Source organism: Pimephales promelas, chromosome 2 (assembly GCF_988280905.1).
Source record: "Pimephales promelas chromosome 2, fPimPro1.hap1.1, whole genome shotgun sequence".
Classification (NCBI taxonomy): domain Eukaryota; kingdom Metazoa; phylum Chordata; class Actinopteri; order Cypriniformes; family Leuciscidae; genus Pimephales; species Pimephales promelas.
Window position 1 is genome coordinate 27,572,636 of NC_142770.1, and position 27,825 is coordinate 27,600,460.

General features: G+C 48.7%; 18 non-coding genes and 1 pseudogene across 18 annotated transcripts; 15 read left to right on the forward strand and 4 right to left on the reverse strand.

Annotated features, from left to right (window-relative positions):
- Positions 1-954: 954 nt before the first annotated feature.
- LOC148996047 (U1 spliceosomal RNA) lies at positions 955-1,119 on the reverse strand. Its single transcript, XR_016147824.1, has one exon. It is a non-coding gene; the product is annotated as a U1 spliceosomal RNA (small nuclear RNA).
- Positions 1,120-1,457: 338 nt separating this feature from the next.
- On the reverse strand, positions 1,458-1,648 carry LOC148996048 (U2 spliceosomal RNA). The gene has a single exon (XR_016148724.1). It is a non-coding gene; the product is annotated as a U2 spliceosomal RNA (small nuclear RNA).
- Positions 1,649-2,759: 1,111 nt separating this feature from the next.
- Positions 2,760-2,924, reverse strand: LOC148996049 (U1 spliceosomal RNA). The gene has a single exon (XR_016147837.1). It is a non-coding gene; the product is annotated as a U1 spliceosomal RNA (small nuclear RNA).
- A 338-nt stretch (positions 2,925-3,262) lies between these two features.
- LOC148996050 (U2 spliceosomal RNA) lies at positions 3,263-3,438 on the reverse strand (annotated as a pseudogene).
- An 11,474-nt stretch (positions 3,439-14,912) lies between these two features.
- On the forward strand, positions 14,913-15,094 carry LOC148996051 (U2 spliceosomal RNA). The gene has a single exon (XR_016149417.1). It is a non-coding gene; the product is annotated as a U2 spliceosomal RNA (small nuclear RNA).
- A 329-nt stretch (positions 15,095-15,423) lies between these two features.
- LOC120475309 (U1 spliceosomal RNA) lies at positions 15,424-15,588 on the forward strand. Its single transcript, XR_005621922.1, has one exon. It is a non-coding gene; the product is annotated as a U1 spliceosomal RNA (small nuclear RNA).
- Positions 15,589-16,701: 1,113 nt separating this feature from the next.
- Positions 16,702-16,892, forward strand: LOC120475315 (U2 spliceosomal RNA). Its single transcript, XR_005621927.1, has one exon. It is a non-coding gene; the product is annotated as a U2 spliceosomal RNA (small nuclear RNA).
- Positions 16,893-17,221: 329 nt separating this feature from the next.
- LOC120475320 (U1 spliceosomal RNA) lies at positions 17,222-17,386 on the forward strand. Its single transcript, XR_005621931.1, has one exon. It is a non-coding gene; the product is annotated as a U1 spliceosomal RNA (small nuclear RNA).
- A 1,113-nt stretch (positions 17,387-18,499) lies between these two features.
- LOC148996052 (U2 spliceosomal RNA) lies at positions 18,500-18,690 on the forward strand. The gene has a single exon (XR_016148262.1). It is a non-coding gene; the product is annotated as a U2 spliceosomal RNA (small nuclear RNA).
- Positions 18,691-19,019: 329 nt separating this feature from the next.
- On the forward strand, positions 19,020-19,184 carry LOC148996053 (U1 spliceosomal RNA). Its single transcript, XR_016147877.1, has one exon. It is a non-coding gene; the product is annotated as a U1 spliceosomal RNA (small nuclear RNA).
- Positions 19,185-20,297: 1,113 nt separating this feature from the next.
- LOC148996054 (U2 spliceosomal RNA) lies at positions 20,298-20,488 on the forward strand. Its single transcript, XR_016148264.1, has one exon. It is a non-coding gene; the product is annotated as a U2 spliceosomal RNA (small nuclear RNA).
- Positions 20,489-20,817: 329 nt separating this feature from the next.
- Positions 20,818-20,982, forward strand: LOC148996055 (U1 spliceosomal RNA). Its single transcript, XR_016147889.1, has one exon. It is a non-coding gene; the product is annotated as a U1 spliceosomal RNA (small nuclear RNA).
- A 1,113-nt stretch (positions 20,983-22,095) lies between these two features.
- On the forward strand, positions 22,096-22,286 carry LOC148996056 (U2 spliceosomal RNA). Its single transcript, XR_016148265.1, has one exon. It is a non-coding gene; the product is annotated as a U2 spliceosomal RNA (small nuclear RNA).
- A 329-nt stretch (positions 22,287-22,615) lies between these two features.
- LOC148996057 (U1 spliceosomal RNA) lies at positions 22,616-22,780 on the forward strand. Its single transcript, XR_016147904.1, has one exon. It is a non-coding gene; the product is annotated as a U1 spliceosomal RNA (small nuclear RNA).
- Positions 22,781-23,893: 1,113 nt separating this feature from the next.
- On the forward strand, positions 23,894-24,084 carry LOC148996058 (U2 spliceosomal RNA). Its single transcript, XR_016148266.1, has one exon. It is a non-coding gene; the product is annotated as a U2 spliceosomal RNA (small nuclear RNA).
- A 329-nt stretch (positions 24,085-24,413) lies between these two features.
- Positions 24,414-24,578, forward strand: LOC148996059 (U1 spliceosomal RNA). Its single transcript, XR_016147922.1, has one exon. It is a non-coding gene; the product is annotated as a U1 spliceosomal RNA (small nuclear RNA).
- A 1,114-nt stretch (positions 24,579-25,692) lies between these two features.
- LOC148996060 (U2 spliceosomal RNA) lies at positions 25,693-25,883 on the forward strand. Its single transcript, XR_016148267.1, has one exon. It is a non-coding gene; the product is annotated as a U2 spliceosomal RNA (small nuclear RNA).
- Positions 25,884-26,212: 329 nt separating this feature from the next.
- LOC120475303 (U1 spliceosomal RNA) lies at positions 26,213-26,377 on the forward strand. The gene has a single exon (XR_005621918.2). It is a non-coding gene; the product is annotated as a U1 spliceosomal RNA (small nuclear RNA).
- A 1,113-nt stretch (positions 26,378-27,490) lies between these two features.
- LOC120475317 (U2 spliceosomal RNA) lies at positions 27,491-27,681 on the forward strand. The gene has a single exon (XR_005621929.2). It is a non-coding gene; the product is annotated as a U2 spliceosomal RNA (small nuclear RNA).
- The last annotated feature ends 144 nt before the right edge of the window (positions 27,682-27,825 follow it).

The window sequence follows — 27,825 nt, forward strand, 5'->3', positions numbered from 1 at the left end:
ACCTGGGATTTTGGATCATCAACATTCCGCCTTAAAAGTGAGCGGGCAGACCAAAGCGTCCGTGGTAGAGACTTGAAACTCTGAGGGATGGTAGGACCGGCCCGGTACTACAACCTCACCAAGGCTCGCCCCGATCGGCCCCAAGGTGGCGCTGCAGCGATCAAAAGTACGAAATGGCTCGTAACTCCTCGACCGTCGGTCGCAGACCCAAGTGTCTTACATCACCGGAATCCTTGGCTCGAGCCGAACAAGATGCATGCCTCGGATTGGGTGGTCGCGCTGGCGAGATTTTCGGGTATTTTGGATTTTCTGAAAAACCTACTTTTGCACACTAGTCCTAGGTTTTTTGCCCGATCTGACCCAAACCGGTGCAGAAAGATTCTCTGGAGTCTGACTGCCAACAGGGATCGGGAAACAGTTGGAATTTCCATCCACGTTGGCGACGGTACGCCAAAACGTTGGGGGTGGGCGAGGCGGGCTTTACTTAAACGGCTATAACTCTCCAACGGAATGAGACAATTGCACCCAACTCGGTACACCTGTGTACGGGCTCAGCCCGTGGTCACGTGAAGAGGAATGCGGCGACTGGCCACTTGGTGGCGCTGTAAACAGAAAAAAACACAACATGGGTGGCTGAATATCACGTGACGTTTCACACGTGCACAATGTTTTCATACCACATGATAGAACTCCTCATTCCGAACAACTTTGCCTCCAGGACAACTGCTGTGAACTAAGTCGTCCGTCAAATATTGGAGACTATTTGAAGAATTGAGGAGAAAAAAGAAAACCCTCCTCACACAGACCGGTCCTAGACTGTTTCGTATCTCTCGAGCAACCGCCGCAGTTCAACTCTCTGGACTGCCTCTGGATATTGAAGAAGTGGAGAAAAAAAACAAAACAAAAGAACCTCAAGTGGAGCTTTAACAATCTGCCCTTTTAACCAGTGTTGTCCAGGGGAGAGCGCGAACGCAGTCCCCCACTACCATAAATTATGCAGTCGAGATTCCCACATTTGGGGAATTCGCAGGGGTCAGCACAACCCAGAGTGCAATGGCCGAGCCTCGCCCTGGGTGAACCACCTTCCTGATCATGGTGTCTCCCCTGCCAGGTAAGTATGAATTCCCAGGCCTTCAGTCAGAAGCACCCTGCCCCTCTCCCCAATCCTCACCAGCGGTTTGCCAGTCAAAAAAGGGGCTTTTTTTTTTTTTTTTTTTTTTGCACGCTCCGCATCCGGCTCCATGAGCCATAAATGTACATAATGCGCCGTCCCCGAATAGTGGACGGATCAGATGTTAAACTGACAGAGGAACAGGGGTTCCTTTTTGTCTTGTTTTTACACCACAATTCTACCCAGGCTAGTATAGCACATGATCACCTACAACACCCACTCACACTAGCTCCATTATCACCTTCTGCCACACAAGACCACTACATTTCTTTCATTGAACACTTTAGGAGGGTGCACCGTTCCCAGAAGTACTGCAATACCGGGTCGATGCGTGGAGTGGACGGAGCAAGCCCCTATGCCATCTCCCAGGACCAAAAATCAATTTAATATGTGGTGCCCGGGTAGGGCACGTATCAGATATTAAACTGATAAGAACAGATACTACACTTGATCTTAGCCAAAAGGCCGAGAAGCGATGACGCAGCGACGCCGAGGCGGGGGAGCCGGCAAAGGCCACGCCCACCTGGGCCGCGGCGAGAGGGTCTAAGGTCGCCGGCAAACAAGCTCAGCTCAGATTGGTTGACACCGAAAATGGATCACAACAGAGTGCACAGCACGACACTCTGGAGTGCAACCTGGGATTTTGGATCATCAACATTCCGCCTTAAAAGTGAGCGGGCAGACCAAAGCGTCCGTGGTAGAGACTTGAAACTCTGAGGGATGGTAGGACCGGCCCGGTACTACAACCTCACCAAGGCTCGCCCCGATCGGCCCCAAGGTGGCGCTGCAGCGATCAAAAGTACGAAATGGCTCGTAACTCCTCGACCGTCGGTCGCAGACCCAAGTGTCTTACATCACCGGAATCCTTGGCTCGAGCCGAACAAGATGCATGCCTCGGATTGGGTGGTCGCGCTGGCGAGATTTTCGGGTATTTTGGATTTTCTGAAAAACCTACTTTTGCACACTAGTCCTAGGTTTTTTGCCCGATCTGACCCAAACCGGTGCAGAAAGATTCTCTGGAGTCTGACTGCCAACAGGGATCGGGAAACAGTTGGAATTTCCATCCACGTTGGCGACGGTACGCCAAAACGTTGGGGGTGGGCGAGGCGGGCTTTACTTAAACGGCTATAACTCTCCAACGGAATGAGACAATTGCACCCAACTCGGTACACCTGTGTACGGGCTCAGCCCGTGGTCACGTGAAGAGGAATGCGGCGACTGGCCACTTGGTGGCGCTGTAAACAGAAAAAAACACAACATGGGTGGCTGAATATCACGTGACGTTTCACACGTGCACAATGTTTTCATACCACATGATAGAACTCCTCATTCCGAACAACTTTGCCTCCAGGACAACTGCTGTGAACTAAGTCGTCCGTCAAATATTGGAGACTATTTGAAGAATTGAGGAGAAAAAAGAAAACCCTCCTCACACAGACCGGTCCTAGACTGTTTCGTATCTCTCGAGCAACCGCCGCAGTTCAACTCTCTGGACTGCCTCTGGATATTGAAGAAGTGGAGAAAAAAAAACAAAACAAAAGAACCTCAAGTGGAGCTTTAACAATCTGCCCTTTTAACCAGTGTTGTCCAGGGGAGAGCGCGAACGCAGTCCCCCACTACCATAAATTATGCAGTCGAGATTCCCACATTTGGGGAATTCGCAGGGGTCAGCACAACCCAGAGTGCAATGGCCGAGCCTCGCCCTGGGTGAACCACCTTCCTGATCATGGTGTCTCCCCTGCCAGGTAAGTATGAATTCCCAGGCCTTCAGTCAGAAGCACCCTGCCCCTCTCCCCAATCCTCACCAGCGGTTTGCCAGTCAAAAAAGGGGCTTTTTTTTTTTTTTTTTTTTTTGCACGCTCCGCATCCGGCTCCATGAGCCATAAATGTACATAATGCGCCGTCCCCGAATAGTGGACGGATCAGATGTTAAACTGACAGAGGAACAGGGGTTCCTTTTTGTCTTGTTTTTACACCACAATTCTACCCAGGCTAGTATAGCACATGATCACCTACAACACCCACTCACACTAGCTCCATTATCACCTTCTGCCACACAAGACCACTACATTTCTTTCATTGAACACTTTAGGAGGGTGCACCGTTCCCAGAAGTACTGCAATACCGGGTCGATGCGTGGAGTGGACGGAGCAAGCCCCTATGCCATCTCCCAGGACCAAAAATCAATTTAATATGTGGTGCCCGGGTAGGGCACGTATCAGATATTAAACTGATAAGAACAGATTTTTTTTCTTTCGAAAAGTTTTATTGTCACAGTGTCATTCCCTTATTTCCATTTGCATGTACATTTTTTCTTTTAGATCTTTACACATATTAAAAGGGACACATTATTTACTGTTAAAAGTTTCTTGTGTTTGTGTGTTGTGTAAAAAGTCCATGTATGTTTTAAAAGAAAGGTAAATGGTTTAAATAATAGGAATAAAACAATAAAACATGTCAGATAAAAACCAATAAAACAATAAATTATGCCACATAAAACATCTCTTGTACAGGATCGAGGGTGAGTCCCTATCAAGAATGTCCATTCACTCCAGGTCTCCAGAACAGGCCCCGGACTCCTCGCTTCCAGCGCCCAGCGGAGATCCCCTCTCCTCCGGCCCGCTGGCCCGCTGTTCCCGTAGCCGGTGTGGTGAGGGTGCATCTACGGGCGGCCAGGGTCGGGGGTGGCCGGGACCTCTTTGGTGTGACCCCAGCCCCCCCATCCGAATGACGACGTCCGGCGCCTCCTGCAGCGCAGATCTAACTAATTGCTCGCACGCGTGGAGGGGCACCGTAACGCGTTTCCCCACCAGCAGGTTTCTGGTGGCCCAGATGGCATCCTTGATATGGTTGAGGGTGAGCCAGAGCGAGGTAAATTGCTGTGATGTTAGCTCCTTCAAGCCCTGACCCACCCCCAGGATGGCGAGCCTGTATCCCACCTGGGCCCGACCCGCCGGCAGGCACGGGAAAACCAGGGGGCTGGTCTTGGCCCACAGGTCCCGCGCAGCACCGCACTCCCAGAGCAGATGTTGGACGGTCTCCGGGGAACCACATCCGGACCGTGGGCAGGTGGGGTTTTTGGCCATGCCTCTGGAGTGCATGACCGCCCTGACCGGGAGGATCTCATGAGCCACCATCCACGACAAGTCCTTGAGCCTGTTCTGGAGAGCTGGGTGGGCTGCGTTCCTCCAAACGTCTTTGGCCTCACCTAGTGTGAGGCCTGGAACTGGACTCACCGATTCTCGATCCTGCACAAGAGAGACAAGAGACTTGTGGTTAGTTAAAATAGTGGCATCATTTGTTTCTAAAAGGTATTTCTTTAAAAATGTCTTAATAAAAAGGTGTTCTTTTGACAAATTAAAAGACACTGGACTTTTAAGATCAATGGGTAAAATTTTCAAGCTTCTTAGGTATGACCCCATCCAGAATCGGGTCATGGCTGCTGTCTTGTGTTCTCTGGATGGGGTCAGTGCATACTGGATGTGGAGGGCGGCAAAGCGGCTGCCTAAAAACAGGTGGGGGTCTGGGAGGCCTTTCCCGCCATTCTCTTTTTTCTTTTTGACGACCTCCCTCTTGAGTCTTTCCCACTTGGACCCCCACAGGAAATAAAATACCGCCCTCTCCAACTTGGCTAGGAATCGTCTTGGGGGACTAAAAACAGAACAGACAAGTAAAATCAGTGGTAAAATCACAGCTTTAAAAATTAAAATCTTGCCTTCATACGTCAGTTGTCTTAGTCCCCAAAAGCCCAGTCTTTGCCTAACTTTCCCTAACATGTCAGTCCAGTTACCCTGTCCTCCACCCTCCCTGTCAAATTTCACCCCTAAAATTTTCAAATTATTATCTTTAAAATCCAAATCTAGTCCGCCTTTGTCAACGTTCCCCCCCGGCCCGAAGAGCAGGGCCTCGGACTTACTCCTGTTAAGCTTGGCGCCCGAGGCCCGACCGTACCAGTCAGTCAAGTCCATTGCTCTTCGTACCGATAAAAGGTCAGTCGCTAAAAGGGTCACGTCGTCCATATATAAAACACAGGTCGCCGTCAGTCCACCAGTTCCTGGGATGTCTAGTCCTTTAATCCATTTATCCCTTCTCAAGATTTGTGCCAGTGGCTCAATACAAGCCACGTACAGAAGGGGAGATAAGGGACACCCCTGACGGACACCGCTGCGGATATTTACAGCTTTGGTAAGATGCCCATTTACAAGAATTTTGCTGCCTAAGTCCTCATACAGCAGTCCCACCCAAGCTAGAAACCTCTCAGAAAAGCCCATTTTTTGCAGTACCTTAAGGAGGTACTGGTGCGAAACTCGATCAAATGCTTTTTCGAAGTCTAAATTTAGGACTACAAGCCGAATGTTTCTGTCTCTCGCATAACAGATGGCGTCTCTGATCAGTATTAGGCTGTCCGTGATCTTCCTGCCGGGCACAGCGCAAGCTTGATCCAGGTGGATTACGTCCTCTAAAACGGTCGACATGCGTGTAGCTAAAATTTTACTAAAAAGTTTACAATCATAATTTAAAAGAGTGATTGGTCGCCAGTTTCTTAAGTCAGTCTTGTCTCCTTTTTTGTACAGTAGTGTAACTATCCCTACTCTAAAGCTGTCTGGAAGTCTGTCAAGAGTCTCAAATTCTTTAAAAACTGTAAGTAAGTCGTGTGCTAAAATGTCCCAGAAAGTCAGGTAAAACTCAAAGGGGAGTCCGTCCATGCCCGGTGACTTCCCCTTCTTAAAACCCTTTACAGCTTTTGTCAACTCTAAAAGATTAAAATCCTGGGATAAAAGCACATTTGGACTCTTAACTTTTTTATCTAAAACCCCTAAAACGTCCTCTAAGGTGCCATTGTGTACCTCTTTAGTGTCATATAAATTACTGTAAAAACTTTCAATTTCCCCTAAAATCCGGTCAGTTGTGTTTACTTCCTCCCCTCTAAAAGTTTTTAAAGCATTAATGGACCCTCCCCGAGCTATTGTCTTTTTAAAAAAATATCTGGTACACTTCTCTCCTTCCTCTAACTCCCTTTCTTTACATCTTAAAATGACACCTTTGCTCTTTATTTCAGACAGATCTGACATTTCTTTCTTTACTTCTTTTATTTCATTTGTAAAATCCAATCCATTGTTTAAAAGGTTAAAATATCTCTGCAGTCTTTTTTGCAACCCCATCATGCGTCTTTTTTCTTTATTCTTTTTTTCTCTCCCAATTTGTTTAAAAAACCGTCCTGTCCTTTGTTTCACCATCTCCCACCACTGTGCACGTGAGTCATAAAAGTCCTGGAGGGTCTGCCATTGGCTGAACTGCTCCCTATACTCTTTTACCACTTCCTCGGCCTCTAACAGGGAACAGTTCAGCTTCCACAGCCCTCCCCCTGCAGTCACACCCGTGGGAAGTGAAAGAGTGCAAGACAGCATCATGTGATCGGAAAAAAAGAGGGGGGTCAGTGTAGCATCGGTCGGCGGGAGGTCCCTTGTAAAAACATAGTCAATTCGAGAGGCTCTGGCACCGTCACCACTGAACCAGGTGAAGCCCTCCTCTCTTTGATGCATTGTTTTAAAACAGTCGACTAACTTAAAATCTTTGACTATATTTTGTAATAAAACCGATGTCTTGTCTACCTTAAAATCATCTCCTACCCTCTTTCTGTCATTTTTTGATAAAACACAATTAAAATCCCCTGCTACCACTAGGGGAGCCCTGCCTAGCATGTGGGGTTGCGAGTCTTCTAAAAGCTCATACCTGTTATTTTTTTCTGTAAAACCATACATATTTAAAATATTAAGATCCTTACCTAAAAAAGTCAGATTTGCTAAAATTGCCCGCCCGTCCCTCACCACAGTGCTGCCCTTCACCAAAAGGTTGGGATTTTTGATTAAAATAGCAACACCGTCATTTTTGTTAAAATTGGACCCACTCCAAATGGAAAATCCTGGGGTCCAAATCTCCTCCCACTTCCTGTAATTTGTTAAAAAAGGCAAACCACATTCTTGCAATAAAAACACATCTGACTTAAAAGTTTTTAAAAAGGATAACACACTCTGTGCTCGCAGAGTAGACCTCACACTTCTCACATTGATTGTAGAGATAGTGAGGGCCATGAGCAGTATGGTTAAAAATACAAGCATTAATAGAAGAATAAAACCAAAAGACTGCAGAAAGTTACATTAAAATCATGTTATGTCATGTATCACTTGCTTCTCCTTTTCCCCAGAAAAACTGGGATCAGGAGGGCAAATGCTCGTCACCTTGGAGTCCACAGAGAGGGCCTCTTGTGGATCCTTCGGCGACGATGTTATTAGCTTAACGTGCAAAAAGGAGACTTCATTGGGAGAATCTGCGGGCCACACACAGTCTAGATCTACCAAGGAGGTACTATCTAGCCGGAGCGATGCCCGCAGCCTTTTCTCCTCTGTTTGAAGCAGAGGAGATCTCGCAGACCTTTTTTGCACCTGAGCATTGGGAAGTGAACCCTCGGATTCACCCCCACTATCCACCACGCTAACCTCCGATACGGTGTAGAGCGAGGAAGCCGTTACATCCTCCTCCTCTATTTTGTTTTCGCTTATCTCTTGTTGGGGAACGGCTTCCTCACTCTGTTTGCTGTTAAAACTTGGCTCCGCCCCTATGGCCACCCCACTTCCTTCCTCCTGCCCACTCCCTGAGGCTGGCTGGGAAATAGAATTTCCCGCCAAAACCTCAGGGACCGCCTCCTCCTTCCTTTGCTCTTTTGTTTGTTCCACATGTGGGGCGGCCATTTTGTTACCTTTCAATTTGTTGGCAAAACTTTTAGGGCAATCTCTGTAGAGATGGTTAGTTTCACCACAAAGATTACACCTTCTGCCAATGGTACATTCTTCAAAAGTATGACCAATTCCTCTACACTTCCCACATGTTAATTCATTGCATGCATCGGCTAAATGCCCCATTCTCCCACACTTTCTGCACAATTTAGGCATTCCTTGATAGTGAATGTAGCCTCTGTTCTCTCCCAACACAATCATTGAAGGTAGGTGTTTCAGGCCCTGGTAGCCCCCGGCGTCTTCCCATTGTTTAATGGGAATTCGCCAGGAGCAATTCCAGATGCCGTCTTCATCTAACACTTTGACTGGTTGCCCCCGAACAGTGCAAAATCTACCCAACCAGACACAAATGTCTTCTCCATTCACAGTTTCATTAAACATCCTGACAATCACGGTTTTAAGTGAATTGTCAGAAAGTTTTTCCACAGTAAACATTGAAAACTGGGCTTTGCATGCATCAAACCTTTGCCAGAATTCAGTTAACAGGGAAGCGCTTTTGAAACTTAAATCAAAACCTTTGTTCAGGGGGAGAGTTACCAAGCAGTTCAAGTCATCAGGTTTAAAATTGAGGGTTTTCTGGATCAGCTTCCTGGAGAAGTCAAGACGTGACAACCCCAGGAGCTTACCATTCACCTCTTTAAATAAAAACCGCACGCTGTGGTGCCTCCGCATGCCGGCACGAGCAGCCGACATGGTGGAGGCACCAACAGCCTAAAACTTAAAACAATAAATAAATAAATAAATAAATAGATAAAAAGGTCTTACCTTAAAACCGAACCGGAATAAAAGCAGCTGGATCAATGTACCTCTCAAAAGTTTGAGGCTCAAGTCACGGAAGGACCCGAGCCGGAAAAACCTCCAAGAGGCGATCGCTGTCTCTTCCTTGGCTCGAGCCGAACAAGATGCATGCCTCGGATTGGGTGGTCGCGCTGGCGAGATTTTCGGGTATTTTGGATTTTCTGAAAAACCTACTTTTGCACACTAGTCCTAGGTTTTTTGCCCGATCTGACCCAAACCGGTGCAGAAAGATTCTCTGGAGTCTGACTGCCAACAGGGATCGGGAAACAGTTGGAATTTCCATCCACGTTGGCGACGGTACGCCAAAACGTTGGGGGTGGGCGAGGCGGGCTTTACTTAAACGGCTATAACTCTCCAACGGAATGAGACAATTGCACCCAACTCGGTACACCTGTGTACGGGCTCAGCCCGTGGTCACGTGAAGAGGAATGCGGCGACTGGCCACTTGGTGGCGCTGTAAACAGAAAAAAACACAACATGGGTGGCTGAATATCACGTGACGTTTCACACGTGCACAATGTTTTCATACCACATGATAGAACTCCTCATTCCGAACAACTTTGCCTCCAGGACAACTGCTGTGAACTAAGTCGTCCGTCAAATATTGGAGACTATTTGAAGAATTGAGGAGAAAAAAGAAAACCCTCCTCACACAGACCGGTCCTAGACTGTTTCGTATCTCTCGAGCAACCGCTTCTCGGCCTTTTGGCTAAGATCAAGTGTCTGGTCCCAAGGTAGAGACAGCGATCGCCTCTTGGAGGTTTTTCCGGCTCGGGTCCTTCCGTGACTTGAGCCTCAAACTTTTGAGAGGTACATTGATCCAGCTGCTTTTATTCCGGTTCGGTTTTAAGGTAAGACCTTTTTTATCTATTTATTTATTTATTTATTTATTGTTTTAAGTTTTAGGCTGTTGGTGCCTCCACCATGTCGGCTGCCCGTGCCGGCATGCGGAGGCACCACAGCGTGCGGTTTTTATTTAAAGAGGTGAATGGTAAGCTCCTGGGGTTGTCACGTCTTGACTTCTCCAGGAAGCTGATCCAGAAAACCCTCAATTTTAAACCTGATGACTTGAACTGCTTGGTAACTCTCCCCCTGAACAAAGGTTTTGATTTAAGTTTCAAAAGCGCTTCCCTGTTAACTGAATTCTGGCAAAGGTTTGATGCATGCAAAGCCCAGTTTTCAATGTTTACTGTGGAAAAACTTTCTGACAATTCACTTAAAACCGTGATTGTCAGGATGTTTAATGAAACTGTGAATGGAGAAGACATTTGTGTCTGGTTGGGTAGATTTTGCACTGTTCGGGGGCAACCAGTCAAAGTGTTAGATGAAGACGGCATCTGGAATTGCTCCTGGCGAATTCCCATTAAACAATGGGAAGACGCCGGGGGCTACCAGGGCCTGAAACACCTACCTTCAATGATTGTGTTGGGAGAGAACAGAGGCTACATTCACTATCAAGGAATGCCTAAATTGTGCAGAAAGTGTGGGAGAATGGGGCATTTAGCCGATGCATGCAATGAATTAACATGTGGGAAGTGTAGAGGAATTGGTCATACTTTTGAAGAATGTACCATTGGCAGAAGGTGTAATCTTTGTGGTGAAACTAACCATCTCTACAGAGATTGCCCTAAAAGTTTTGCCAACAAATTGAAAGGTAACAAAATGGCCGCCCCACATGTGGAACAAACAAAAGAGCAAAGGAAGGAGGAGGCGGTCCCTGAGGTTTTGGCGGGAAATTCTATTTCCCAGCCAGCCTCAGGGAGTGGGCAGGAGGAAGGAAGTGGGGCGGCCATAGGGGCGGAGCCAAGTTTTAACAGCAAACAGAGTGAGGAAGCCGTTCCCCAACAAGAGATAAGCGAAAACAAAATAGAGGAGGAGGATGTAACGGCTTCCTCGCTCTACACCGTATCGGAGGTTAGCGTGGTGGATAGTGGGGGTGAATCCGAGGGTTCACTTCCCAATGCTCAGGTGCAAAAAAGGTCTGCGAGATCTCCTCTGCTTCAAACAGAGGAGAAAAGGCTGCGGGCATCGCTCCGGCTAGATAGTACCTCCTTGGTAGATCTAGACCGTGTGTGGCCCGCAGATTCTCCCAATGAAGTCTCCTTTTTGCACGTTAAGCTAATAACATCGTCGCCGAAGGATCCACAAGAGGCCCTCTCTGTGGACTCCAAGGTGACGAGCATTTGCCCTCCTGATCCCAGTTTTTCTGGGGAAAAGGAGAAGCAAGTGATACATGACATAACATGATTTTAATGTAACTTTCTGCAGTCTTTTGGTTTTATTCTTCTATTAATGCTTGTATTTTTAACCATACTGCTCATGGCCCTCACTATCTCTACAATCAATGTGAGAAGTGTGAGGTCTACTCTGCGAGCACAGAGTGTGTTATCCTTTTTAAAAACTTTTAAGTCAGATGTGTTTTTATTGCAAGAATGTGGTTTGCCTTTTTTAACAAATTACAGGAAGTGGGAGGAGATTTGGACCCCAGGATTTTCCATTTGGAGTGGGTCCAATTTTAACAAAAATGACGGTGTTGCTATTTTAATCAAAAATCCCAACCTTTTGGTGAAGGGCAGCACTGTGGTGAGGGACGGGCGGGCAATTTTAGCAAATCTGACTTTTTTAGGTAAGGATCTTAATATTTTAAATATGTATGGTTTTACAGAAAAAAATAACAGGTATGAGCTTTTAGAAGACTCGCAACCCCACATGCTAGGCAGGGCTCCCCTAGTGGTAGCAGGGGATTTTAATTGTGTTTTATCAAAAAATGACAGAAAGAGGGTAGGAGATGATTTTAAGGTAGACAAGACATCGGTTTTATTACAAAATATAGTCAAAGATTTTAAGTTAGTCGACTGTTTTAAAACAATGCATCAAAGAGAGGAGGGCTTCACCTGGTTCAGTGGTGACGGTGCCAGAGCCTCTCGAATTGACTATGTTTTTACAAGGGACCTCCCGCCGACCGATGCTACATTGACCCCCCTCTTTTTTTCCGATCACATGATGCTGTCTTGCACTCTTTCACTTCCCACGGGTGTGACTGCAGGGGGAGGGCTGTGGAAGCTGAACTGTTCCCTGTTAGAAGACGAGGAAGTGGTAAAAGAGTATAGGGAGCAGTTCAGCCAATGGCAGACCCTCCAGGACTTTTATGACTCACGTGCACAGTGGTGGGAGATGGTGAAACATAGGACAGGACGGTTTTTTAAACAAATTGGGAGAGAAAAAAAGAATAAAGAAAAAAGACGCATGATGGGGTTGCAAAAAAGACTGCAGAGATATTTTAACCTTTTAAACAATGGATTGGATTTTACAAATGAAATAAAAGAAGTAAAGAAAGAAATGTCAGATCTGTCTGAAATAAAGAGCAAAGGTGTCATTTTAAGATGTAAAGAAAGGGAGTTAGAGGAAGGAGAGAAGTGTACCAGATATTTTTTTAAAAAGACAATAGCTCGGGGAGGGTCCATTAATGCTTTAAAAACTTTTAGAGGGGAGGAAGTAAACACAACTGACCGGATTTTAGGGGAAATTGAAAGTTTTTACAGTAATTTATATGACACTAAAGAGGTACACAATGGCACCTTAGAGGACGTTTTAGGGGTTTTAGATAAAAAAGTTAAGAGTCCAAATGTGCTTTTATCCCAGGATTTTAATCTTTTAGAGTTGACAAAAGCTGTAAAGGGTTTTAAGAAGGGGAAGTCACCGGGCATGGACGGACTCCCCTTTGAGTTTTACCTGACTTTCTGGGACATTTTAGCACACGACTTACTTACAGTTTTTAAAGAATTTGAGACTCTTGACAGACTTCCAGACAGCTTTAGAGTAGGGATAGTTACACTACTGTACAAAAAAGGAGACAAGACTGACTTAAGAAACTGGCGACCAATCACTCTTTTAAATTATGATTGTAAACTTTTTAGTAAAATTTTAGCTACACGCATGTCGACCGTTTTAGAGGACGTAATCCACCTGGATCAAGCTTGCGCTGTGCCCGGCAGGAAGATCACGGACAGCCTAATAATGATCAGAGACGCCATCTGTTATGCGAGAGACAGAAACATTCGGCTTGTAGTCCTAAATTTAGACTTCGAAAAAGCATTTGATCGAGTTTCGCACCAGTACCTCCTTCAGGTACTGCAAAAAATGGGCTTTTCTGAGAGGTTTCTAGCTTGGGTGGGACTGCTGTATGAGGACTTAGGCAGCAAAATTCTTGTAAATGGGCATCTTACCAAAGCTGTAAATATCCGCAGCGGTGTCCGTCAGGGGTGTCCCTTATCTCCCCTTCTGTACGTGGCTTGTATTGAGCCACTGGCACAAATCTTGAGAAGGGATAAATGGATTAAAGGACTAGACATCCCAGGAACTGGTGGACTGACGGCGACCTGTGTTTTATATATGGACGACGTGACCCTTTTAGCGACTGACCTTTTATCGGTACGAAGAGCAATGGACTTGACTGACTGGTACGGTCGGGCCTCGGGCGCCAAGCTTAACAGGAGTAAGTCCGAGGCCCTGCTCTTCGGGCCGTGGGGGAACGTTGACAAAGGTGGACTAGATTTGGATTTTAAAGATAATAATTTGAAAATTTTAGGTGTGAAATTTGACAGGGAGGGTGGAGGACAGGGTAACTGGACTGACATGTTAGGGAAAGTTAGGCAAAGACTGGGCTTTTGGGGACTAAGACAACTGACGTATGAAGGCAAGATTTTAATTTTTAAAGCTGTGATTTTACCACTGATTTTACTTGTCTGTTCTGTTTTTAGTCCCCCAAGACGATTCCTAGCCAAGTTGGAGAGGGCGGTATTTTATTTCCTGTGGGGGTCCAAGTGGGAAAGACTCAAGAGGGAGGTCGTCAAAAAGAAAAAAGAGAATGGCGGGAAAGGCCTCCCAGACCCCCACCTGTTTTTAGGCAGCCGCTTTGCCGCCCTCCACATCCAGTATGCACTGACCCCATCCAGAGAACACAAGACAGCAGCCATGACCCGATTCTGGATGGGGTCATACCTAAGAAGCTTGAAAATTTTACCCATTGATCTTAAAAGTCCAGTGTCTTTTAATTTGTCAAAAGAACATCTTTTTATTAAGACATTTTTAAAGAAATACCTTTTAGAAACAAATGATGCCACTATTTTAACTAACCACAAGTCTCTTGTCTCTCTTGTGCAGGATCGAGAATCGGTGAGTCCAGTTCCAGGCCTCACACTAGGTGAGGCCAAAGACGTTTGGAGGAACGCAGCCCACCCAGCTCTCCAGAACAGGCTCAAGGACTTGTCGTGGATGGTGGCTCATGAGATCCTCCCGGTCAGGGCGGTCATGCACTCCAGAGGCATGGCCAAAAACCCCACCTGCCCACGGTCCGGATGTGGTTCCCCGGAGACCGTCCAACATCTGCTCTGGGAGTGCGGTGCTGCGCGGGACCTGTGGGCCAAGACCAGCCCCCTGGTTTTCCCGTGCCTGCCGGCGGGTCGGGCCCAGGTGGGATACAGGCTCGCCATCCTGGGGGTGGGTCAGGGCTTGAAGGAGCTAACATCACAGCAATTTACCTCGCTCTGGCTCACCCTCAACCATATCAAGGATGCCATCTGGGCCACCAGAAACCTGCTGGTGGGGAAACGCGTTACGGTGCCCCTCCACGCGTGCGAGCAATTAGTTAGATCTGCGCTGCAGGAGGCGCCGGACGTCGTCATTCGGATGGGGGGGCTGGGGTCACACCAAAGAGGTCCCGGCCACCCCCGACCCTGGCCGCCCGTAGATGCACCCTCACCACACCGGCTACGGGAACAGCGGGCCAGCGGGCCGGAGGAGAGGGGATCTCCGCTGGGCGCTGGAAGCGAGGAGTCCGGGGCCTGTTCTGGAGACCTGGAGTGAATGGACATTCTTGATAGGGACTCACCCTCGATCCTGTACAAGAGATGTTTTATGTGGCATAATTTATTGTTTTATTGGTTTTTATCTGACATGTTTTATTGTTTTATTCCTATTATTTAAACCATTTACCTTTCTTTTAAAACATACATGGACTTTTTACACAACACACAAACACAAGAAACTTTTAACAGTAAATAATGTGTCCCTTTTAATATGTGTAAAAATGTGATCTAAAAGAAAAAATGTACATGCAAATGGAAATAATGGAATGACACTGTGACAATAAAACTTTTCGAAAGAAAGAAAGAAAAAATCTGTTCTTATCAGTTTAATATCTGATACGTGCCCTACCCGGGCACCACATATTAAATTGATTTTTGGTCCTGGGAGATGGAATAGGGGCTTGCTCCGTCCACTCCACGCATCGACCCGGTATTGCAGTACTTCTGGGAACGGTGCACCCTCCTAAAGTGTTCAATGAAAGAGTTGTAGTGGTCTTGTGTGGCAGAAGGTGATAATGGAGCTAGTGTGAGTGGGTGTTGTAGGTGATCATGTGCTATACTAGCCTGGGTAGAATTGTGGTGTAAAAACAAGACAAAAATGAACCCCTGTTCCTCTGTCAGTTTAACATCTGATCCATCCACTATTCGGGGACGGCGCATTATGTACATTTATGGCTCATGGAGCCGGATGCGGAGCGTGCAAAAAAAAAAAAAGCCCCTTTTTTGACTGGCAAACCGCTGGTGAGGATTGGGGAGAGGGACAGGGTGCTTCTGACTGAAGGCCTGGGAATTCATACTTACCTGGCAGGGGAGACACCATGATCAGGAAGGTGGTTCACCCAGGGCGAGGCTCGGCCATTGCACTCTGGGTTGTGCTGACCCCTGCGAATTCCCCAAATGTGGGAATCTCGACTGCATAATTTATGGTAGTGGGGGACTGCGTTCGCGCTCTCCCCTGGACAACACTGGTTAAAAGGGCAGATTGTTAAAGCTCCACTTGAGGTTCTTTTTTTTTTTTTTTTTTTTTCTCCACTTCTTCAATATCCAGAGGCAGTCCAGAGAGTTGAACTGCGGCGGTTGCTCGAGAGATACGAAACAGTCTAGGACCGGTCTGTGTGAGGAGGGTTTTCTTTTTTCTCCTCAATTCTTCAAATAGTCTCCAATATTTGACGGACGACTTAGTTCACAGCAGTTGTCCTGGAGGCAAAGTTGTTCGGAATGAGGAGTTCTATCATGTGGTATGAAAACATTGTGCGCGTGTGAAACGTCACGTGATATACAGCCACCCATGTTGTGTTTTTTTCTGTTTACAGCGCCACCAAGTGGCCAGTCGCCGCATTCCTCTTCACGTGACCACGGGCTGAGCCCGTACACAGGTGTACCGAGTTGGGTGCAATTGTCTCATTCCGTTGGAGAGTTATAGCCGTTTAAGTAAAGCCCGCCTCGCCCACCCCCAACGTTTTGGCGTACCGTCGCCAACGTGGATGGAAATTCCAACTGTTTCCCGATCCCTGTTGGCAGTCGGACTCCAGAGAATCTTTCTGCACCGGTTTGGGTCAGATCGGGCAAAAAACCTAGGACTAGTGTGCAAAAGTAGGTTTTTCAGAAAATCCAAAATACCCGAAAATCTCGCCAGCGCGACCACCCAATCCGAGGCATGCATCTTGTTCGGCTCGAGCCAAGGATTCCGGTGATGTAAGACACTTGGGTCTGCGACCGACGGTCGAGGAGTTACGAGCCATTTCGTACTTTTGATCGCTGCAGCGCCACCTTGGGGCCGATCGGGGCGAGCCTTGGTGAGGTTGTAGTACCGGGCCGGTCCTACCATCCCTCAGAGTTTCAAGTCTCTACCACGGACGCTTTGGTCCGCCCGCTCACTTTTAAGGCGGAATGTTGATGATCCAAAATCCCAGGTTGCACTCCAGAGTGTCGTGCTGTGCACTCTGTTGTGATCCATTTTCGGTGTCAACCAATCTGAGCTGAGCTTGTTTGCCGGCGACCTTAGACCCTCTCGCCGCGGCCCAGGTGGGCGTGGCCTTTGCCGGCTCCCCCGCCTCGGCGTCGCTGCGTCATCGCTTCTCGGCCTTTTGGCTAAGATCAAGTGTAGTATCTGTTCTTATCAGTTTAATATCTGATACGTGCCCTACCCGGGCACCACATATTAAATTGATTTTTGGTCCTGGGAGATGGAATAGGGGCTTGCTCCGTCCACTCCACGCATCGACCCGGTATTGCAGTACTTCTGGGAACGGTGCACCCTCCTAAAGTGTTCAATGAAAGAGTTGTAGTGGTCTTGTGTGGCAGAAGGTGATAATGGAGCTAGTGTGAGTGGGTGTTGTAGGTGATCATGTGCTATACTAGCCTGGGTAGAATTGTGGTGTAAAAACAAGACAAAAATGAACCCCTGTTCCTCTGTCAGTTTAACATCTGATCCATCCACTATTCGGGGACGGCGCATTATGTACATTTATGGCTCATGGAGCCGGATGCGGAGCGTGCAAAAAAAAAAAAAGCCCCTTTTTTGACTGGCAAACCGCTGGTGAGGATTGGGGAGAGGGACAGGGTGCTTCTGACTGAAGGCCTGGGAATTCATACTTACCTGGCAGGGGAGACACCATGATCAGGAAGGTGGTTCACCCAGGGCGAGGCTCGGCCATTGCACTCTGGGTTGTGCTGACCCCTGCGAATTCCCCAAATGTGGGAATCTCGACTGCATAATTTATGGTAGTGGGGGACTGCGTTCGCGCTCTCCCCTGGACAACACTGGTTAAAAGGGCAGATTGTTAAAGCTCCACTTGAGGTTCTTTTTTTTTTTTTTTTTTTTTCTCCACTTCTTCAATATCCAGAGGCAGTCCAGAGAGTTGAACTGCGGCGGTTGCTCGAGAGATACGAAACAGTCTAGGACCGGTCTGTGTGAGGAGGGTTTTCTTTTTTCTCCTCAATTCTTCAAATAGTCTCCAATATTTGACGGACGACTTAGTTCACAGCAGTTGTCCTGGAGGCAAAGTTGTTCGGAATGAGGAGTTCTATCATGTGGTATGAAAACATTGTGCGCGTGTGAAACGTCACGTGATATACAGCCACCCATGTTGTGTTTTTTTCTGTTTACAGCGCCACCAAGTGGCCAGTCGCCGCATTCCTCTTCACGTGACCACGGGCTGAGCCCGTACACAGGTGTACCGAGTTGGGTGCAATTGTCTCATTCCGTTGGAGAGTTATAGCCGTTTAAGTAAAGCCCGCCTCGCCCACCCCCAACGTTTTGGCGTACCGTCGCCAACGTGGATGGAAATTCCAACTGTTTCCCGATCCCTGTTGGCAGTCGGACTCCAGAGAATCTTTCTGCACCGGTTTGGGTCAGATCGGGCAAAAAACCTAGGACTAGTGTGCAAAAGTAGGTTTTTCAGAAAATCCAAAATACCCGAAAATCTCGCCAGCGCGACCACCCAATCCGAGGCATGCATCTTGTTCGGCTCGAGCCAAGGATTCCGGTGATGTAAGACACTTGGGTCTGCGACCGACGGTCGAGGAGTTACGAGCCATTTCGTACTTTTGATCGCTGCAGCGCCACCTTGGGGCCGATCGGGGCGAGCCTTGGTGAGGTTGTAGTACCGGGCCGGTCCTACCATCCCTCAGAGTTTCAAGTCTCTACCACGGACGCTTTGGTCCGCCCGCTCACTTTTAAGGCGGAATGTTGATGATCCAAAATCCCAGGTTGCACTCCAGAGTGTCGTGCTGTGCACTCTGTTGTGATCCATTTTCGGTGTCAACCAATCTGAGCTGAGCTTGTTTGCCGGCGACCTTAGACCCTCTCGCCGCGGCCCAGGTGGGCGTGGCCTTTGCCGGCTCCCCCGCCTCGGCGTCGCTGCGTCATCGCTTCTCGGCCTTTTGGCTAAGATCAAGTGTAGTATCTGTTCTTATCAGTTTAATATCTGATACGTGCCCTACCCGGGCACCACATATTAAATTGATTTTTGGTCCTGGGAGATGGAATAGGGGCTTGCTCCGTCCACTCCACGCATCGACCCGGTATTGCAGTACTTCTGGGAACGGTGCACCCTCCTAAAGTGTTCAATGAAAGAGTTGTAGTGGTCTTGTGTGGCAGAAGGTGATAATGGAGCTAGTGTGAGTGGGTGTTGTAGGTGATCATGTGCTATACTAGCCTGGGTAGAATTGTGGTGTAAAAACAAGACAAAAATGAACCCCTGTTCCTCTGTCAGTTTAACATCTGATCCATCCACTATTCGGGGACGGCGCATTATGTACATTTATGGCTCATGGAGCCGGATGCGGAGCGTGCAAAAAAAAAAAAAGCCCCTTTTTTGACTGGCAAACCGCTGGTGAGGATTGGGGAGAGGGACAGGGTGCTTCTGACTGAAGGCCTGGGAATTCATACTTACCTGGCAGGGGAGACACCATGATCAGGAAGGTGGTTCACCCAGGGCGAGGCTCGGCCATTGCACTCTGGGTTGTGCTGACCCCTGCGAATTCCCCAAATGTGGGAATCTCGACTGCATAATTTATGGTAGTGGGGGACTGCGTTCGCGCTCTCCCCTGGACAACACTGGTTAAAAGGGCAGATTGTTAAAGCTCCACTTGAGGTTCTTTTTTTTTTTTTTTTTTTTTCTCCACTTCTTCAATATCCAGAGGCAGTCCAGAGAGTTGAACTGCGGCGGTTGCTCGAGAGATACGAAACAGTCTAGGACCGGTCTGTGTGAGGAGGGTTTTCTTTTTTCTCCTCAATTCTTCAAATAGTCTCCAATATTTGACGGACGACTTAGTTCACAGCAGTTGTCCTGGAGGCAAAGTTGTTCGGAATGAGGAGTTCTATCATGTGGTATGAAAACATTGTGCGCGTGTGAAACGTCACGTGATATACAGCCACCCATGTTGTGTTTTTTTCTGTTTACAGCGCCACCAAGTGGCCAGTCGCCGCATTCCTCTTCACGTGACCACGGGCTGAGCCCGTACACAGGTGTACCGAGTTGGGTGCAATTGTCTCATTCCGTTGGAGAGTTATAGCCGTTTAAGTAAAGCCCGCCTCGCCCACCCCCAACGTTTTGGCGTACCGTCGCCAACGTGGATGGAAATTCCAACTGTTTCCCGATCCCTGTTGGCAGTCGGACTCCAGAGAATCTTTCTGCACCGGTTTGGGTCAGATCGGGCAAAAAACCTAGGACTAGTGTGCAAAAGTAGGTTTTTCAGAAAATCCAAAATACCCGAAAATCTCGCCAGCGCGACCACCCAATCCGAGGCATGCATCTTGTTCGGCTCGAGCCAAGGATTCCGGTGATGTAAGACACTTGGGTCTGCGACCGACGGTCGAGGAGTTACGAGCCATTTCGTACTTTTGATCGCTGCAGCGCCACCTTGGGGCCGATCGGGGCGAGCCTTGGTGAGGTTGTAGTACCGGGCCGGTCCTACCATCCCTCAGAGTTTCAAGTCTCTACCACGGACGCTTTGGTCCGCCCGCTCACTTTTAAGGCGGAATGTTGATGATCCAAAATCCCAGGTTGCACTCCAGAGTGTCGTGCTGTGCACTCTGTTGTGATCCATTTTCGGTGTCAACCAATCTGAGCTGAGCTTGTTTGCCGGCGACCTTAGACCCTCTCGCCGCGGCCCAGGTGGGCGTGGCCTTTGCCGGCTCCCCCGCCTCGGCGTCGCTGCGTCATCGCTTCTCGGCCTTTTGGCTAAGATCAAGTGTAGTATCTGTTCTTATCAGTTTAATATCTGATACGTGCCCTACCCGGGCACCACATATTAAATTGATTTTTGGTCCTGGGAGATGGAATAGGGGCTTGCTCCGTCCACTCCACGCATCGACCCGGTATTGCAGTACTTCTGGGAACGGTGCACCCTCCTAAAGTGTTCAATGAAAGAGTTGTAGTGGTCTTGTGTGGCAGAAGGTGATAATGGAGCTAGTGTGAGTGGGTGTTGTAGGTGATCATGTGCTATACTAGCCTGGGTAGAATTGTGGTGTAAAAACAAGACAAAAATGAACCCCTGTTCCTCTGTCAGTTTAACATCTGATCCATCCACTATTCGGGGACGGCGCATTATGTACATTTATGGCTCATGGAGCCGGATGCGGAGCGTGCAAAAAAAAAAAAAGCCCCTTTTTTGACTGGCAAACCGCTGGTGAGGATTGGGGAGAGGGACAGGGTGCTTCTGACTGAAGGCCTGGGAATTCATACTTACCTGGCAGGGGAGACACCATGATCAGGAAGGTGGTTCACCCAGGGCGAGGCTCGGCCATTGCACTCTGGGTTGTGCTGACCCCTGCGAATTCCCCAAATGTGGGAATCTCGACTGCATAATTTATGGTAGTGGGGGACTGCGTTCGCGCTCTCCCCTGGACAACACTGGTTAAAAGGGCAGATTGTTAAAGCTCCACTTGAGGTTCTTTTTTTTTTTTTTTTTTTTTCTCCACTTCTTCAATATCCAGAGGCAGTCCAGAGAGTTGAACTGCGGCGGTTGCTCGAGAGATACGAAACAGTCTAGGACCGGTCTGTGTGAGGAGGGTTTTCTTTTTTCTCCTCAATTCTTCAAATAGTCTCCAATATTTGACGGACGACTTAGTTCACAGCAGTTGTCCTGGAGGCAAAGTTGTTCGGAATGAGGAGTTCTATCATGTGGTATGAAAACATTGTGCGCGTGTGAAACGTCACGTGATATACAGCCACCCATGTTGTGTTTTTTTCTGTTTACAGCGCCACCAAGTGGCCAGTCGCCGCATTCCTCTTCACGTGACCACGGGCTGAGCCCGTACACAGGTGTACCGAGTTGGGTGCAATTGTCTCATTCCGTTGGAGAGTTATAGCCGTTTAAGTAAAGCCCGCCTCGCCCACCCCCAACGTTTTGGCGTACCGTCGCCAACGTGGATGGAAATTCCAACTGTTTCCCGATCCCTGTTGGCAGTCGGACTCCAGAGAATCTTTCTGCACCGGTTTGGGTCAGATCGGGCAAAAAACCTAGGACTAGTGTGCAAAAGTAGGTTTTTCAGAAAATCCAAAATACCCGAAAATCTCGCCAGCGCGACCACCCAATCCGAGGCATGCATCTTGTTCGGCTCGAGCCAAGGATTCCGGTGATGTAAGACACTTGGGTCTGCGACCGACGGTCGAGGAGTTACGAGCCATTTCGTACTTTTGATCGCTGCAGCGCCACCTTGGGGCCGATCGGGGCGAGCCTTGGTGAGGTTGTAGTACCGGGCCGGTCCTACCATCCCTCAGAGTTTCAAGTCTCTACCACGGACGCTTTGGTCCGCCCGCTCACTTTTAAGGCGGAATGTTGATGATCCAAAATCCCAGGTTGCACTCCAGAGTGTCGTGCTGTGCACTCTGTTGTGATCCATTTTCGGTGTCAACCAATCTGAGCTGAGCTTGTTTGCCGGCGACCTTAGACCCTCTCGCCGCGGCCCAGGTGGGCGTGGCCTTTGCCGGCTCCCCCGCCTCGGCGTCGCTGCGTCATCGCTTCTCGGCCTTTTGGCTAAGATCAAGTGTAGTATCTGTTCTTATCAGTTTAATATCTGATACGTGCCCTACCCGGGCACCACATATTAAATTGATTTTTGGTCCTGGGAGATGGAATAGGGGCTTGCTCCGTCCACTCCACGCATCGACCCGGTATTGCAGTACTTCTGGGAACGGTGCACCCTCCTAAAGTGTTCAATGAAAGAGTTGTAGTGGTCTTGTGTGGCAGAAGGTGATAATGGAGCTAGTGTGAGTGGGTGTTGTAGGTGATCATGTGCTATACTAGCCTGGGTAGAATTGTGGTGTAAAAACAAGACAAAAATGAACCCCTGTTCCTCTGTCAGTTTAACATCTGATCCATCCACTATTCGGGGACGGCGCATTATGTACATTTATGGCTCATGGAGCCGGATGCGGAGCGTGCAAAAAAAAAAAAAGCCCCTTTTTTGACTGGCAAACCGCTGGTGAGGATTGGGGAGAGGGACAGGGTGCTTCTGACTGAAGGCCTGGGAATTCATACTTACCTGGCAGGGGAGACACCATGATCAGGAAGGTGGTTCACCCAGGGCGAGGCTCGGCCATTGCACTCTGGGTTGTGCTGACCCCTGCGAATTCCCCAAATGTGGGAATCTCGACTGCATAATTTATGGTAGTGGGGGACTGCGTTCGCGCTCTCCCCTGGACAACACTGGTTAAAAGGGCAGATTGTTAAAGCTCCACTTGAGGTTCTTTTTTTTTTTTTTTTTTTTTCTCCACTTCTTCAATATCCAGAGGCAGTCCAGAGAGTTGAACTGCGGCGGTTGCTCGAGAGATACGAAACAGTCTAGGACCGGTCTGTGTGAGGAGGGTTTTCTTTTTTCTCCTCAATTCTTCAAATAGTCTCCAATATTTGACGGACGACTTAGTTCACAGCAGTTGTCCTGGAGGCAAAGTTGTTCGGAATGAGGAGTTCTATCATGTGGTATGAAAACATTGTGCGCGTGTGAAACGTCACGTGATATACAGCCACCCATGTTGTGTTTTTTTCTGTTTACAGCGCCACCAAGTGGCCAGTCGCCGCATTCCTCTTCACGTGACCACGGGCTGAGCCCGTACACAGGTGTACCGAGTTGGGTGCAATTGTCTCATTCCGTTGGAGAGTTATAGCCGTTTAAGTAAAGCCCGCCTCGCCCACCCCCAACGTTTTGGCGTACCGTCGCCAACGTGGATGGAAATTCCAACTGTTTCCCGATCCCTGTTGGCAGTCGGACTCCAGAGAATCTTTCTGCACCGGTTTGGGTCAGATCGGGCAAAAAACCTAGGACTAGTGTGCAAAAGTAGGTTTTTCAGAAAATCCAAAATACCCGAAAATCTCGCCAGCGCGACCACCCAATCCGAGGCATGCATCTTGTTCGGCTCGAGCCAAGGATTCCGGTGATGTAAGACACTTGGGTCTGCGACCGACGGTCGAGGAGTTACGAGCCATTTCGTACTTTTGATCGCTGCAGCGCCACCTTGGGGCCGATCGGGGCGAGCCTTGGTGAGGTTGTAGTACCGGGCCGGTCCTACCATCCCTCAGAGTTTCAAGTCTCTACCACGGACGCTTTGGTCCGCCCGCTCACTTTTAAGGCGGAATGTTGATGATCCAAAATCCCAGGTTGCACTCCAGAGTGTCGTGCTGTGCACTCTGTTGTGATCCATTTTCGGTGTCAACCAATCTGAGCTGAGCTTGTTTGCCGGCGACCTTAGACCCTCTCGCCGCGGCCCAGGTGGGCGTGGCCTTTGCCGGCTCCCCCGCCTCGGCGTCGCTGCGTCATCGCTTCTCGGCCTTTTGGCTAAGATCAAGTGTAGTATCTGTTCTTATCAGTTTAATATCTGATACGTGCCCTACCCGGGCACCACATATTAAATTGATTTTTGGTCCTGGGAGATGGAATAGGGGCTTGCTCCGTCCACTCCACGCATCGACCCGGTATTGCAGTACTTCTGGGAACGGTGCACCCTCCTAAAGTGTTCAATGAAAGAGTTGTAGTGGTCTTGTGTGGCAGAAGGTGATAATGGAGCTAGTGTGAGTGGGTGTTGTAGGTGATCATGTGCTATACTAGCCTGGGTAGAATTGTGGTGTAAAAACAAGACAAAAATGAACCCCTGTTCCTCTGTCAGTTTAACATCTGATCCATCCACTATTCGGGGACGGCGCATTATGTACATTTATGGCTCATGGAGCCGGATGCGGAGCGTGCAAAAAAAAAAAAAGCCCCTTTTTTGACTGGCAAACCGCTGGTGAGGATTGGGGAGAGGGACAGGGTGCTTCTGACTGAAGGCCTGGGAATTCATACTTACCTGGCAGGGGAGACACCATGATCAGGAAGGTGGTTCACCCAGGGCGAGGCTCGGCCATTGCACTCTGGGTTGTGCTGACCCCTGCGAATTCCCCAAATGTGGGAATCTCGACTGCATAATTTATGGTAGTGGGGGACTGCGTTCGCGCTCTCCCCTGGACAACACTGGTTAAAAGGGCAGATTGTTAAAGCTCCACTTGAGGTTCTTTTTTTTTTTTTTTTTTTTTTCTCCACTTCTTCAATATCCAGAGGCAGTCCAGAGAGTTGAACTGCGGCGGTTGCTCGAGAGATACGAAACAGTCTAGGACCGGTCTGTGTGAGGAGGGTTTTCTTTTTTCTCCTCAATTCTTCAAATAGTCTCCAATATTTGACGGACGACTTAGTTCACAGCAGTTGTCCTGGAGGCAAAGTTGTTCGGAATGAGGAGTTCTATCATGTGGTATGAAAACATTGTGCGCGTGTGAAACGTCACGTGATATACAGCCACCCATGTTGTGTTTTTTTCTGTTTACAGCGCCACCAAGTGGCCAGTCGCCGCATTCCTCTTCACGTGACCACGGGCTGAGCCCGTACACAGGTGTACCGAGTTGGGTGCAATTGTCTCATTCCGTTGGAGAGTTATAGCCGTTTAAGTAAAGCCCGCCTCGCCCACCCCCAACGTTTTGGCGTACCGTCGCCAACGTGGATGGAAATTCCAACTGTTTCCCGATCCCTGTTGGCAGTCGGACTCCAGAGAATCTTTCTGCACCGGTTTGGGTCAGATCGGGCAAAAAACCTAGGACTAGTGTGCAAAAGTAGGTTTTTCAGAAAATCCAAAATACCCGAAAATCTCGCCAGCGCGACCACCCAATCCGAGGCATGCATCTTGTTCGGCTCGAGCCAAGGATTCCGGTGATGTAAGACACTTGGGTCTGCGACCGACGGTCGAGGAGTTACGAGCCATTTCGTACTTTTGATCGCTGCAGCGCCACCTTGGGGCCGATCGGGGCGAGCCTTGGTGAGGTTGTAGTACCGGGCCGGTCCTACCATCCCTCAGAGTTTCAAGTCTCTACCACGGACGCTTTGGTCCGCCCGCTCACTTTTAAGGCGGAATGTTGATGATCCAAAATCCCAGGTTGCACTCCAGAGTGTCGTGCTGTGCACTCTGTTGTGATCCATTTTCGGTGTCAACCAATCTGAGCTGAGCTTGTTTGCCGGCGACCTTAGACCCTCTCGCCGCGGCCCAGGTGGGCGTGGCCTTTGCCGGCTCCCCCGCCTCGGCGTCGCTGCGTCATCGCTTCTCGGCCTTTTGGCTAAGATCAAGTGTAGTATCTGTTCTTATCAGTTTAATATCTGATACGTGCCCTACCCGGGCACCACATATTAAATTGATTTTTGGTCCTGGGAGATGGAATAGGGGCTTGCTCCGTCCACTCCACGCATCGACCCGGTATTGCAGTACTTCTGGGAACGGTGCACCCTCCTAAAGTGTTCAATGAAAGAGTTGTAGTGGTCTTGTGTGGCAGAAGGTGATAATGGAGCTAGTGTGAGTGGGTGTTGTAGGTGATCATGTGCTATACTAGCCTGGGTAGAATTGTGGTGTAAAAACAAGACAAAAATGAACCCCTGTTCCTCTGTCAGTTTAACATCTGATCCATCCACTATTCGGGGACGGCGCATTATGTACATTTATGGCTCATGGAGCCGGATGCGGAGCGTGCAAAAAAAAAAAAAGCCCCTTTTTTGACTGGCAAACCGCTGGTGAGGATTGGGGAGAGGGACAGGGTGCTTCTGACTGAAGGCCTGGGAATTCATACTTACCTGGCAGGGGAGACACCATGATCAGGAAGGTGGTTCACCCAGGGCGAGGCTCGGCCATTGCACTCTGGGTTGTGCTGACCCCTGCGAATTCCCCAAATGTGGGAATCTCGACTGCATAATTTATGGTAGTGGGGGACTGCGTTCGCGCTCTCCCCTGGACAACACTGGTTAAAAGGGCAGATTGTTAAAGCTCCACTTGAGGTTCTTTTTTTTTTTTTTTTTTTTTCTCCACTTCTTCAATATCCAGAGGCAGTCCAGAGAGTTGAACTGCGGCGGTTGCTCGAGAGATACGAAACAGTCTAGGACCGGTCTGTGTGAGGAGGGTTTTCTTTTTTCTCCTCAATTCTTCAAATAGTCTCCAATATTTGACGGACGACTTAGTTCACAGCAGTTGTCCTGGAGGCAAAGTTGTTCGGAATGAGGAGTTCTATCATGTGGTATGAAAACATTGTGCGCGTGTGAAACGTCACGTGATATACAGCCACCCATGTTGTGTTTTTTTCTGTTTACAGCGCCACCAAGTGGCCAGTCGCCGCATTCCTCTTCACGTGACCACGGGCTGAGCCCGTACACAGGTGTACCGAGTTGGGTGCAATTGTCTCATTCCGTTGGAGAGTTATAGCCGTTTAAGTAAAGCCCGCCTCGCCCACCCCCAACGTTTTGGCGTACCGTCGCCAACGTGGATGGAAATTCCAACTGTTTCCCGATCCCTGTTGGCAGTCGGACTCCAGAGAATCTTTCTGCACCGGTTTGGGTCAGATCGGGCAAAAAACCTAGGACTAGTGTGCAAAAGTAGGTTTTTCAGAAAATCCAAAATACCCGAAAATCTCGCCAGCGCGACCACCCAATCCGAGGCATGCATCTTGTTCGGCTCGAGCCAAGGATTCCGGTGATGTAAGACACTTGGGTCTGCGACCGACGGTCGAGGAGTTACGAGCCATTTCGTACTTTTGATCGCTGCAGCGCCACCTTGGGGCCGATCGGGGCGAGCCTTGGTGAGGTTGTAGTACCGGGCCGGTCCTACCATCCCTCAGAGTTTCAAGTCTCTACCACGGACGCTTTGGTCCGCCCGCTCACTTTTAAGGCGGAATGTTGATGATCCAAAATCCCAGGTTGCACTCCAGAGTGTCGTGCTGTGCACTCTGTTGTGATCCATTTTCGGTGTCAACCAATCTGAGCTGAGCTTGTTTGCCGGCGACCTTAGACCCTCTCGCCGCGGCCCAGGTGGGCGTGGCCTTTGCCGGCTCCCCCGCCTCGGCGTCGCTGCGTCATCGCTTCTCGGCCTTTTGGCTAAGATCAAGTGTAGTATCTGTTCTTATCAGTTTAATATCTGATACGTGCCCTACCCGGGCACCACATATTAAATTGATTTTTGGTCCTGGGAGATGGAATAGGGGCTTGCTCCGTCCACTCCACGCATCGACCCGGTATTGCAGTACTTCTGGGAACGGTGCACCCTCCTAAAGTGTTCAATGAAAGAGTTGTAGTGGTCTTGTGTGGCAGAAGGTGATAATGGAGCTAGTGTGAGTGGGTGTTGTAGGTGATCATGTGCTATACTAGCCTGGGTAGAATTGTGGTGTAAAAACAAGACAAAAATGAACCCCT